This window comes from Manis javanica, chromosome 15 (genome assembly GCF_040802235.1).
Source record: "Manis javanica isolate MJ-LG chromosome 15, MJ_LKY, whole genome shotgun sequence".
NCBI classification, from domain to species: Eukaryota; Metazoa; Chordata; class Mammalia; order Pholidota; family Manidae; genus Manis; species Manis javanica.
Window position 1 is genome coordinate 22653780 of NC_133170.1, and position 13736 is coordinate 22667515.

Genomic DNA, 13736 nt, shown 5'->3' on the forward strand with positions numbered 1-13736 from the left:
CACTACATTAGAAAAGTTTCCTTCATTTTTTGTTCTGCTCTGTTCCGCTTTTAACTTACACGGAGTTTCTTCAGAAGCTTTGCACGGAGCATCCCACCCGAGGATGCAGTTCCGGCCCCGCCCTGCACACTTCCCGCCTACGGTGTCCTGAGTGGCCCGAATCAAAGGAAAGCTTCAAATTAGAAATCTCCCGAATCCTCGCCTGACACAGTCCCCCTCTGGTCTCTGGCCTGGGCCCCTTCTCTGCACACCTGGGTGTCGGCGCCCCGGAGTCTGTGCGCATGCATGGGGGGAGGGGCGGAGGCGGGAAGGCCGGAGGCCGCAGGTGCTTTGCCACAAAGTGGAAGTGGCTCCTGCGAGCACAAGGTTTGCTGGGGTGAGTGATGTGAGTGTTAAATTGGGAGAAAATGAGGGAAGAACGGTTATCGAAGCCCTGGCATAGGATGGAAAAATGATGAAACTGGACGATGCACAGTGGCCAGGACCCCCACTTCACATTGTACCCCTCAAGTGTTTGCTTACACCCGCTTATCTGAAGCAGGTTTGTGGGGCTTAGGAGTCATGGAAATATTTCTGTTTGCGTAGTGGGTATCTCAGGCTTTGCATTTTTGCCCAAGGTGACACTGGGAAATCCAGTTCAGTCCCCTCCATCTGCACCTGATGTTCTGGACCAGCCCCCTGCAGCCCCCTCCCTGCCGTACTTCCATCAGAACTCACCCAGCCAGGGGCCACTGCGTTCTGGGGGCCTGGCCAGGGAGCCGTTCCTCAGGCAAACAGCTTCTGTATCAGCCAGCGTGAGCCCCTTCCAAATAAAGGAGAGGAAACAACCATGGAGACAGGAAGCCCCTCCTTCAAATAGTAGAACCTTCAGGAACAGTTAGAGAATATATGAGGAGGAAACCAAGAACCAAAGAGATTAAGTGACTTGCCCAAGGACCTTGCAATTTAGAAGCTGAGTCAGCCCTGACCGTTGGCCTACAGACTCCCAGTGCAATTTGTCTGTATGCAGTCCAGTTTAGCTGTACCCTGTCATGCTCGAAGTCTCTCTGCAGTGATTGTCCCATTTCTTTTTAAGTTGGTCCTAGTTTGAGAGAGTACAGTGGAAAGAGAAAGAGGGATATGCCAGCCATCCCATTCATATCACTACATCTGTCTAATGAGCCAAAAACATATGCCTACATATACCAAAAGACAGTATTAACATAGGACCATTAAAGGGGCCCTAATTAAGAACCACCTCAATTACAGACTCAGAGGACCTGCGATGTCTGTAGTACAAGAAAAAACATAGTAGTTACCTTTTTTTAAAATATGGAATGCTTCACAAATTTGCGTGTCATCCTTACACAGTGGCCATGCTAATCTCTGTATCGTTCCAATTTTAGTTATGTGTTGCTGAAGTGAGCACAGTAGCTACCATTTTTGAGCCAGGTTCTGTGTTGAGATTTCTCATGCATTATCTTATACCCTCATAATATCCCTCCAAGATAACATATTTTCAATTTACCCACAAGAAGCTCAAGTTCAGAGAGGTGAAATAACCTGCCCAATACAGCTGGTCATTGGTTAGGTCAGGAAGCCCACACTCTTTTCCAGAATATCCACTGTCTAGGAAATTTTAGTCCAGTGACAGTCTGTAGGTCTGGGCTTTCTGGCCTCTGGGACTAAAAAGAATATGTGGTCCTCACTATATGACAAAAGAATGCAAGGCAGATTATTAATAAGAAATTATTTCCCAGCAAGAAACCAGAAAAGGGATTATTTCATGAAAGCTAAAACTGACAAAGTCAGTTCATTATATCTATCCAGTTATTCATATGGAAATAAAGGTGAAGTCCCTCTACCCCATCATTTTCCTAATGATCCTCCCAAAACATGCCTGTGATCACATCAGCCTCCCACTCAAAACTTTGAAAAGCTCTCCATTTCCTCCAACAATGCTCTTCAAATTTTGCAAAAATAGAAGGATTTTTTTTTTCAGATGAAATCTTGCATGGAACACCAAATATGGCAAGAAACAGAAGCAAAACTGTAAGCTTGAGCAGATGGCAAAGTTTGGGAGAGGGAACAGGAAGGGTCAGGGACCCCAAACATTGCTCGCTTCCTCCTTGGCCCTCCTACCCTCTCTCAGGAAGACTTTTAATTTCTTCCCACTGTTTGAGGCTCCTTTTTAAATGTACTGATTGAGCAACAAGAGAATATGCAAAGCTTTCAGCCCCACATTCAAAGGTCCCCATAATCTGGAACTGACTGTCATTTCACTTGTTGTCCCACTACCTCCCTGAGCCCCAGCTGTCTACACAATGCCTGTTTATGCTATTCCACTTCTCTAGCTGCTCTTTAAACACATCCTAAGTTCACCTTTCATCTAACTTCTTCCAGTCCTGCTCTTAACCCCGATACCCACTCACCCATTAAATCCTTGCAATCTTTCAGGGAGCTTCGGCTTGCTCTCTATTTGCAGCCATTGATTCCTCCCCACACCAGCCATCTGACCTCCGGTGTAGCACCTACGTCGCCCTCTTTGGACCTACCCATGTACCTGTCTCCCTTCCTCATCTCTATACGACTGAACTTTCAGAAACAACCCTGGCTCTGCCCTTGCCTTCCCGTGTAAGGACAATCAGGTGCTCAATGAATGTTCATGGAGTTGCACCCCTGTGTCTCCTGAAGTCCCAGGGGTAGATTGCCCACAGGTACAAGGACATATGTGGATTTTGTTGTTGCAGGCCCGCCATGTGTACCACTAGAGAGTGTGACCTGGAGGAGATCCCCATGGATGATGACGACCCAAATAGCCTAGAATTCAAAATCCTGGAGTTCTATGTCAAACAGCATGTCTTCAAGAACAACTCTGCTGTCTTCTCGCCAGAGCGGTTGAGAACAAGAAGCTTGTCCCAGAAAGGACTGGGGAGTTGCTCAACAAATGAGTCAGGGACACAGGTGTCATGGGCTTGCAGAAATTCCCAACACAGTGAGAAGCCCATAATCCTTGCCAAGAAAAAGTCATCTTGGTGAACATTCTTTGGAGTAGTGGAGAAGGAGGAATATTCTCTGAGGTCGTCTACAGAGATCCATTGTTGGGGTCAAAGGACAGTGCACCTTGAGAGTGGACATCAGAGTCAGTCAGGGTCCAGGTCCCTTTCTAACGTGGAACGGTGCTTAAAGCACAAAGGTAGGTCTCAGATTCTCCTGCAGCAGAATCTCTGCTCTTTGCACGCGTGGTAGTTCCTCTGCTCCTCGCTGGTAATGCGCCCTTTGGCGGGGCTCTCACTGAACTTCAGTTTCCCAACTTACTAATATTCAGTAGCAATTACTCTCCTTCTCTCAAGACTAAGCAGGAAGGAAGAGGGTGGCAGTAAGGGGTGATGGGACTGGATTTCTCTGCTGTCTATAAATAAGCTTGCTGCCCAAATTCCAAATCCTCTATGTCAGAGGCCAATACACAGGAAAGCGCCCTAGAGGGGTTCAGGCTTTTGCTCTTCCTAAGGGAAGCCAGCTCACCTCTCTGGGCCTCTGTTTTTCCATCTGTACGTTGGGGTAGCCCACACTCCCTACCTCTTAGGGTGGATGGAAAGATCAGGTAGCTATATACAAAAATATTCTTCAAAGTATAAGCCACCCAAAGAAAACAACTCAAAAGCATTTTGACAAAATCTTCCCTCAGTGGGACAAAACATATGCTATTGAATAAAACATTTTTCCGAACAGCTTTATCACAGAGCGTTGCGCTTCATCCACAAACCTTGGCAAAAGCATCCTCTTCCCTTTCAACAATGCCCAGTGACCAATCTCCAGATGTGAAAAGAAGCCCACCCTCTCCTGCTGGGCTGGTCAGTAATCAGTCAGCAGGGGGCAGTAATGTCTCAGTTTTAAACTATGTCCCGGCTTAGCGGGAGAAGCAGCCCAGCTTTAGGTCATTCACTGGGATCAGAGAAACTTCCATTCGTGAGACTTAGCGTTTTTAGAACAGGAGGAGTTGGGGTTGGGATCAGGTGGGAAAGTCCTCCTTGGCCCAGCCTGTCGTGGGACCCCAGGCCCCTCCTGCCAGGGGCGGCAGCTGAGCTCTGGAGCCAGCAGAGCAGTTGGGGGGCACCTGAAGTGACACCTGCTTCCCTGCTCTGCTACTTTGCCAGGGGACAGAGAAGGCTTGTACAGACCTCAATCTTTTGGTCTCTTGAGATAAAGGATTCTGAATTTCCACACTACTCAAGTATCACTTAGGCTTTTTTTTATTTTCTAAAATTTCAAGCTATTTCTTGAGATATATATAGATTTCCCTAAAAAAGTAGAAATGGGTGCCTCCTAAAGAGGCTTAGCTTACAACATGTATGTGCAGTTTATCCTCCCTCCTTGCCTTTCTCTTTCCTTGCTTTTGTTTTTCCAATTTCAGAAGTATTATTATATTCATAATTTTGCTGTCTTTATTCTTGTAGATCTGCACTTGATTTTAATGTTTCCATTGTTTTTATTGAAGTATATTTGACCCACTATATCAGTTTCAGGCGTACAACATAGGGATGTGATGGTGATACATGTTATGGAATGCCCACCACAATTAAGTGTGATGATCAGCTGTCACTGTACAAAGTTATTCCAATATTATTGACTATATTCCCTATGCTGTACTTCTCATCCCCGTGGCTTATTTATTTTATTATTGGAAGTTTGTACCTCGCTACCCCCTTCACCTTCCTTTCTTTCTTGTTCGGACAATAATGTGGGCGGTTGTGTTGTGTGTGACTCAAGAGGGCCTTGATTTCTATTTCTACTTTGCCACATGTAAATCAGAGCTTAGCAGCTGTTGTCTTTTAACCAAAGGTCACAATTTAGACTGTGCTACCATTTTCAGGACTCAGGCACCAGGCTTAAGTGAGAACTATGAGGTTATGTCCCAACACCAAAGTCTAGTAGCGAGAGGCTTTAGGATGCAGGAAAATGGGCATCAATACCAATTTTAGAAACTCCAAGCCCAGGTTCTTTTACATGTGCACGTTCTGTTGCCCCACAGCTCTGACTCACTCCATGTGGAATGTTGCAGTTAAGATAGTTCTGCAACACATAGTAGGAAGTTCAAATAACTCTGGCTTAAATAACACAGAGGCTATTTTTGTCTCCCATATAGAAGACGAAAGTGTGGCTGCCCAGGCCCGACAGCAGCTCCACCAGCACTGGGGAATTCTTACTCTGCCACCCCTCAGCTACTGGCTTCCCACCTGAAAGTTGCCTATTTTGCAAGGTGACTGCTTTGAACCCAAGTTCAGACACAGTCAGAGGAAGCAATGAAGAGACAAAGGGGTGACTTTTTAGATATTTCAGCTCCCCTTGAGAGAGCTTTCTTGAATCTGTACTCAACTGCTTACATCTCGCTGGCCACTCCTTACTGCAAGGGAAGCTGGGAAATGGAGTTTTTTCAGCTCAGTCCATTGCTCAGCTGACATCTCAGGGGTCTGTTGCTAAGGAGGAAGGAAATGGGAACTGGGAAATAGCAGTCTCAATGCTATGGAAATCTCTCAAACTCCCTGCCTCTTCTCTTTGAAGCAATGCCTCAGGAGAAAGGCTGACACACTTTCGAACCCTGCTCTCCTTGGCCCCACACTACCCCCCAAAAACAGGCCTCAAAGGATGGGCAGGCTGTCTGTCCTCTCCCTACCCTCATCCAGTGTCCCTTGCCTACTAACTCTGACAAGAAGGAAATCTTTTATTTTTTCAGTGTCTAGAATTAACGTGTTCAAATGGGAAACTTCCTTAGTGCTAGTTCATCTGAGTGTAAATGAATTTGCTTCGTTTTTCCTGCACAGGTTTCCTTTGCATGCCCACCAATTTGTAGAGATCCATATACTGTACAAGGATAGGCTGACTGTGTACTTCTGGGCCTGCTGGCCTTATGACGGCCCTGCCACACGGTGGGGCTGGAGTATGAGGAGACGCAGCCTCTGGGGCCCTCATCTGCCTGAGTGTGAGCTGGGCGCGGGGCGGCTCCTGAAGGAAGAGCATGTGCTGCTCACCCCGGACAGGCTGCGCAAGGTTACACAGGCAGGGAATACAAGCTCCCCTGTCCTGTCTCCGTGCCGCCCTCTGGCTTTGGGACCTAGACTCCTGCCATTTCCTTGCCAGAGGCCTTGGGTGACCAGCGTTCAAGCGCGGGCTGGGCCACAGTAAGCTGATTTAAAATGGAAAGTATATTTGATTTGGTTGTTAAAATGGGAAGGAAATGCATCAATCCCTTTCTCTCCTTCTCTAATTCTCTCCTTTTCTATTTTCAAACCCTGTGGATGGAGCAAGAAACATATGGCTTTTCAAAGAAGCCATTATGCCTTTTTTTAAAGGAAGGCATTATGGATCAAGCGTTAGTTGCCGTGACTTTCCAGTGAATGTCCAGAGGGTGAAAGGGGGGTGCCAAGGCCCTGGGGAGGAATCCAGGGCGAGAGGGCCAGAGGTCCCTTGGCAGCCCCGTAGGATGGCAGAGTTTGCCTTTCATCGGGCACAGGCCTCTCTTATCTATCCTGATGTACAAAGTCCAACAGTTCCCCCCCACACAGCAATCTTTTGACCAAAATTGCACTCTGTTACTTTACTCTAGTCTGTAAATTAAATTGTTTTTCAAATATTACATGATATGGCTGCTCCGTATGGCTCAAAGACAGAGTTTGTACAGGTTTCTACTAGGTAAGAACCTAGTGATGAATCAGCAATGAAAATCTTACTTCCAAATAACTCAGCACTACCACCTGCCTTCTCCACTGGACCCCATCCCTGCCCAGTGGCAAAGCTGACTGGTCTCTCACAGGCTACAAATAAGGGGTCCAAAGCCATTTAAGCCTTCAGGTCCCCAAATGCATTCACTGTTCTGTAATTAAGAGTGCAAGTTATGGCAATACCTTTCCTGAGTGTAAATTCTCCAAGGCTGTGGGTTGTACTTTATGCGACCTCGTTTACCTATCAGCATTGATTGTATGTTTCCCAGAGAACTTGGGGGAGCAGGGAGACACGTGACCACATGAGCCACGGGAGTTCAGTGTTTACCTGACGGTGGGCACGAGTGCTGGACATGGCCCAAGAGCAGGGGTATTTCTCTTCCCTTAGTGACCAACCCCCAAAGGCTTGTGGAACTACTGAATGCCCTCCTATGCACACAGGAGCCACCTCTCCAAGATATAAAGGATATCCAAAAAAAAAAAAAAAGAGTAAAAATAACGGCATCATGAGCACTCCCTCAAGCTAAGAACTGGGCACTCCCTTGTGTGTTTCTTCCCGTGCAAAGGGGAAAGAAGTCCCTAATTTTAGAAGACTTCAAAAGGAGGGTGCAGACGGGTGGTTGTTTCAAGGTGGCTATCATTTCTCTGCGTGCTCCTCCATGCATACCCACGCAGGGCACTTTCCTGGTCTTTTCATTTTGGGTAACTGCATATACCAGTGACCTAGACCAAGTTCTGGGAAGGGCTCTTAGCACCATTTTGTCTTGTTTCAGCTGTGGACCCCACAGTTGTTTGCATTGCCAATCAAGTTGCTGAAATTGTGTATTCCTGGCCACCACCAGAGGAGCTCCCCTACCAGGAAGGAAGCTTCCAGTCAGAAGGGAGATTAGTGGTGGGCCCAGGTGCCGAGCCCCAGAGCCTCCAGCTGAGAACTGCAAGTTCTAAGAAAGGTAAACTTCCCTTTGGAGTATTTGTGCTGGGCTGAGTGTTTGCTGGGCAGAGGTATACGAGCACTTACACATTTCTTCAGCTCAGGACACTGCAACTCCAGAAGCCTGGCTGCAAGGGACTAAGGGCCTGACATTGTCCTGGAGAGAGCAGCCCAAGCCAAAGGGAGTGTGCAGATGGCCAGCTTCACTGCAAAAGCCAAAGAAAAGTCTTCTGCTGAGGAAGAGGAGGAGGTACACAGGGTGCACTCCACCTTGTCCACGGGGAACATGCAGCATCAGATTTAGTCATGTTAGTGATGGCCGAGGACCAGCGTGCCCATGGGAGTGCACTGGTTGTAGGGGGAGCATCAGACCAGAGCTTTATGCTGTTGCCTTGGCCTGTTGTCAGACACCAGCTCTGGTGCAGAACACGTTGCAGAACTAATGAGCAGCCACCAGCCTGGGTCAGCTGTCAGCCGAACGGTAGCTCCAGCTAGGATTGTAGGTCCCACTGGACGGCAGGAATTCTGCAGTTGAGAAGAGCAGGGCCAAGCACTACAGGAGGAGCAGGTCAGTCCTGCCTTCCCTCACCAAGGACAGTCCTCTCGGCTCTCTTTCCCTGAACTCCAGTGGGCGACGGGGGCAGAGGGACTCCGGGTGGACACACACTAAAGCACAGGGCAGAAGTTCTCTCTCCAAATCGGAGTACTGGAGTCTCCCAGCGCCGGAAGCGGATGGCAGAGTTTGTCCGGGCCGTGCTGTACTGTGGGGACCACGGCTGCTGCAGGAGCTGAAGTTGAGGGTCTGGAGGACAGGAGGGCCTTTCTGAGCTTGCTAAGAGGCAGCGTCTCCATTTCTGCAATCTCATGTGTGTCTGGGCGGTATAAAGCAATACCCCTAAGCCACGCTGAAGCCAGGGCTGTTTTCCGCTCTGGGCCCCGGGGGAGCAGCTTTCCCTGAGAGGCAGCATCAGGTAACAGCGACCCATGCGCTGTGCAGACACGCATGCTCGCCTTTCCCAGGTGACCTGAATATCACGCGTCCCGTGTAACTGCCCTTCACTAGATCTTCTTGGGACATGATGTGCTGAATTCATTTCCTGGCCTCTGTGAGGTGGCCCTTGCCATGTCTCTCCCCGAGGGTGGCTATGAAGGCCGCAGTAGGCAATGGATGTCGAAGCACTTTGCAAACAGCAAAGCGTTCCCGGTCACGAGTCCTGCAATCGCCTCCAGGGATCCTGTTGGACACTGTGGCTTGGCCTCCAGACTCTAAGCTCTCCAATGTCTCCCCTAAAGGGATGTAGCCCTCAGTCTCCTATAAGACCCCTAGGTCCCTGCCTTCCCCACCATGACCTCATCTTCCGCTTTCCAGCTTGAAGAGAATTGCTTCATGACCTGGGAGAGTTTAAGGAACTGTTACTTCTTTTGAGAAGGTAAAGAATCTTCCCTTCTCCTCTGGGTTCTCCTTCCTCCCAGAGCCTTATGACGGGACTCCAGGGCTGCAGGCAGCCTGGGACTGACATGGTGGGGGGGAAATGTGGACAGGTGTGACTGCAGACCTGGGGGACAGCAGCACTGTGCACTCAGCATGGGGAACTGCAGGGCCATGGGCTTCAGGTACTCAACCCTGCCTGGCCTGCTCGGCCCCCCTGGCCCTGGCTGCTCCTGGCTGCAGCTCTTGCCTCCTCTCTTCTGCAGCCGCCTGAGGAGGCTCCCTGACAACGGTGACTCTCAGATGTCATCTCCAGAGCAGCCCAGTGAGGGATCCGAAGCAGAGCCTACGGGAGTCCAGTGGCCGTGCGGGGAGCCTGAGAACAGCACTGCTCCTGCCGTGGGCCCTTCGGCTTCCTTGGCTCCTCCGGTCACACGCTCTCCCCGTGTGGCCTCCAGCTGCTCTCCAGGCCTGCTGACATACAAAGTTTGTGTCCATTCAGACTCGACCCAGGGTGACTCTCAGCCACCAGAGCCTTTCCCACGTAGTCCTTCCCCTTCCCCACCAAATTCCTCGGATTCAGAGCCTTGGCCTCAACCTCCGATGACCTCCTTTGTCCCACCACCAAGCTCCACTCTGACTCACACTCAGCGTGACTCAATGGCACTCCACCTAGGCACCATCCCATGGAGCTTGACCCCATATGCCCACTGGCTGGCTTCGCACACCCGAGTCATCTCAGGTGTTGGTCACGCAACCTCTCCCATGCCAGCCCGTTCCAGGTGTCAGGCAGATGCCAAAGCCTGGAGCCCCTGGACCTCCTCACGATGCAAGTTGCAGCAAGAACACCTGCCCCAACACCCACCAGATGTCTCATTCTGGGAACACCCCACAGACAAACAGTTAGAGGCTTGTAGCCCCTCATTTGTCAACCCTGACACCCAGAAGATGCAGGAGACACTAATCACCAGAACAGAGCAGAAGATGTGGAAGGAGAACAAAAAGGGAGATGGGTCAGACCACCGCCTGAATTCTATGGGAAATGTGAAGTCCCTGGGTGAGAGCACAAAAGGCAAGCCAGAGCAGCTGGCCAGTCCCGGAAAGCCCCCAGCTACTAAGGATTTGGGGGACCGTTTACAGCAGAAATGCAAACAGTTCTACTGGGGTATCCCTTTTCTACACAGCGAGTCGCTCGAGGCTAATGCCAAGGAATCTGGTTCCCAGCAGGAGATTTGCTCTGTCTCTTTCAATGGACACTCACCTGTCTTCCCATTCCAATTTCAGGCTATAGTAGGGCCACACATTTCACCAACCCAACCCCTGCCTCAGCCTGTGGCCCCATCCCAGCCCCTGTATCAGCCTGTGGCCCCATCCCAAGTCCTGCCTCAGCCTGCGGCCCCATCCCAGCACAATCTGGAATGTCATTCTGTGGAGAAGCAGCGAGAAAGTGAGCAGAAGACCTTACCTCCTATGGTTAAAAAAGCTCAATTCTTCAGCCCAGTGAGTCCCCTCCCTGCCCTCTCACCTATGTATGAGGAAATCCAGAAGACCCTGGGAGACACCCCACCTGGTGAAGGCCATGTGGCCTCAGAGGCCCCTCTGACAACACAGTTGAGCAGGCCGCCTGCTGAGACCTCCACGTGCATGTCTGTGGACAGAATGTGGCACACCGAGAGGGCCGTGAAGGCCCACAGAACCAGCCTGGAGATGAGCCCAGGTGCAGCCACAGCCAGCAGTGAGTCAGGTGGGAAGAGTAGAGGCTGGGCCAGAGGAGACCCCCACTGCAGTTTCACCATGTTGGAGGGCAGCACTGGGTCCGCTTCTTCAAGTGCTGATGAGGACGGGGTGTCGGTGGCGGCTGAGGAGGCCTCTGCTTGGAAAGTCACCTTGAAATCCAGTGTGCTGGCTAACTCCCAAATTCCTAATGTGGATCTGAGGAGATCAGGGACTCCAGGGACAAATAAAATCCCAACACTGCCAAGTGTAAAGGGTGTGATTCAGGATCTGGAAGAGCCACGCCTTGATGCACAGCACAGTGACTCTGAGCTCCGCAAGAAGGTAGAGTCTGGGAAGCAGCCTGTGGACAGCGGCCCTGGTGAGCTTCTTCAGGACTGCGATGCTCACGTGCTCCGTCAGCACTCACGGGCGTTTCTTGCCGCAGACAGCTCGGATTCTCAGAGCTCTTTGTGCAGCTTGCAGAGTACATCAATTGGGGACACATCAGCTGCACATGTGTCAGGTGACATCACGTTGAGTAGGTGGGCCTCACATCAGAGCAGCCAGGGGCTGAAAGGTTCCTGGAGTCCAGAGGAGCAAGATCAGAGCCAGAGCAAGATGTCTGTCTCTGCTGGTGAGGAAAAGCTCTGTACATACTCAGCTACCTGTGTAGCTGGGGCCCAGCTAAATATGTTTTCCCAGGTCTTGGATAAACCTCAGTGCCCCCTGGGAGAGGAGGCAGTAAAGAAAGAGGCGATTCCCAGCCCGGTGAGCCCACACCCTGCCCCCTCACCTACGTATGAGGAAATCCAGAACAACCTGGGATAGACCCCACGTGGTGATGGCCACGCGTCCTCAGAAGACCCTCTGACCACACAGGTGAGCAGGCCGCCTGCTCAGACATGCACGTGCATGTCTGTGGGCAGAATGTGGCACAGCGAGATGGCCATGAGGACCCACAGTGCCAGCCTGGAGATGAGCCCAGGTGCAGCTACGGCCAGGAGTGAGTCAGGTGGGGAGAGTGGAGACTGGGCCACAGGATACCCCCACTGCAGGATCACCATGTTGGAGGGCAGCGGTGACTCCCCTTCTTCAAGTGCTGATGACTACGGGTGGTCGGTGGCGGCTGAGGAGGCCTCTGCTTGAAAAGTCACCTTGAAATCCAGTGTGCCGGCCAACTCCCAAATTCCTAATGTGGATCTCAGGAGATCAGGGACTACAGGGACAAATAAAATCCCTACACTGCCAAGTGAAAAGGGTGTGATTCAGGATCCGGAATAGCCACGCCTTGATGCACAGCACAGTGACTCTGAGCTCTGCGAGAAGGTAGAGTCTGGGAAGCAGCCTGCGGACACCGGCCCTGGTGAGCTTCTTCAGGACTGCGACGCTCACGCGCTCCGTCAGCACTCCTGGGCGTTTCTTGCTGCAGATGACTCAGATTCTCAGAGCTCTCTGTGCAGCTCGCAGAGCACATCAACTGGGGACACATCAGCTGCGCATGTGTCAGGTAACATCATGTTGAGTAGATGGGCCTCACATCAGAGCAGCCAGGGTCTGAAGGGGTCCTGGAGACCAGAGGAGCCAGATCAGAGCCAGAGCAAGATGTCTGTCCCTGCTGGTGAGGAAAGGCACTGTAGGAGGTCCGACCAAGGAGAACATCAAAAAAGGTCAGCAGAACCGAGGGACTCCCAAGACAATGGGATGTTAAATAAGGATAAGGAAACAGTAAAATCTTTAAGAAGCAAGTCCTGCCAGCTCGGACACAAAGAGGAACAGGCTCCTACAGGAAGCCACCTCACAAAAAAGAGACAGCACGTTCCACAGGAGATTTTCTCCAGTGAACTTCCCCAGCAAAAAGGCAGGCCTCCGTCAGCCACTGCCCAGAGCCAGGTACAAGACAACAGCAGATCTGTTCCAGACAGCAGGGCTGCCGAGGCTCAGGTGATCGCGACAGCCCCGTCCCCTTTGGGACGGATCCTAGGCGAGAAAATAAAACTTCAACATGGATGTCCTTCCTCGGAGTTAAATTGGCACAAAGGGCAATTCCAGGCTGCAGGAGGAGACCATGGTGCCACAGAATTCTGGTACCACAGACTTGTCTCCTATGAAGAGCAAGGGAGGGCGATGAGAGAGAAAGCCTACAATCTCCAGGCCACCCTGAAAGGCCACAGCAGTCCTGGCGATAGCAGGCTGGCCAGAGACAAGGACGGCAACAGGGCCTTCCCACCCCATGAGCTGGGGTGCCCAGTCAGGCCACGCCACCACGGGCCAAGGGCGGCAGGTGCTTCAGCCTGCACCCTCCACTGCCTAAGGCATCCAACGATTCAGAGAGATGTGTCATCTGTTCAGCAGGAGCGGGGTTTCCTCTGTTTCCTGGGACAACTTTTCTTCAAGAAAGGATCCATATAGTGCGAACAACACTTGGTTTTCCTCACGTCAGCACATCCCCTTAGTGCTGATGGTTTCTTCCTACCGTAACTTCCATCATTTCCCAAAATACATGCTTTTCTCTCAGGAGAGGTGGTGGCTTCTGTCTGTGTCCTGCTGGGGGAAGGGAAGGAGTCAAGGACCGCTCTTCTCACGCAGCCAACGTGGCTCCCCGAGTTGGAAAGGGAGGTTGAGGATGCCTGTGGTGTGGCATGCCTACCTACACCCCTTGCCCTCGATGCACCTTAGGTTTCCATGAGAGCCTCATTACAAAACAAAAGCACCTGGACTTGAGAAGATGAGGAAAACCTGTAACACGCCCCCCAACCCCAGGATCTGGCTCAGCCGGCCCCGCTGCTTGCTCTTGGGCAGCTGTGAGGGAGACGTTTACAGAGGCTGAAGTTCCCCTCAGGCTCCAGAAAGTATCTGAAAAGTTCCCTGTAGTGGTGTCTGGGGGCAGTGCTTGCCTGAGAGCAGAGGCGCAGGAAAATACCCCCACCCAGAGCTCTGGGTGAGGAGTAGCTGACACCTGCCG

General features: G+C 51.1%; 1 non-coding gene and 1 pseudogene across 1 annotated transcript; one reads left to right on the forward strand and one right to left on the reverse strand.

The window, feature by feature from the left end:
* Positions 1–1305: 1305 nt before the first annotated feature.
* On the reverse strand, positions 1306–1408 carry LOC118973327 (U6 spliceosomal RNA). The gene has a single exon (XR_005062599.2). It is a non-coding gene; the product is annotated as a U6 spliceosomal RNA (small nuclear RNA).
* A 1327-nt stretch (positions 1409–2735) lies between these two features.
* On the forward strand, positions 2736–7729 carry LOC140846457 (apoptosis facilitator Bcl-2-like protein 14; annotated as a pseudogene).
* Positions 7730–13736: the final 6007 nt, after the last annotated feature.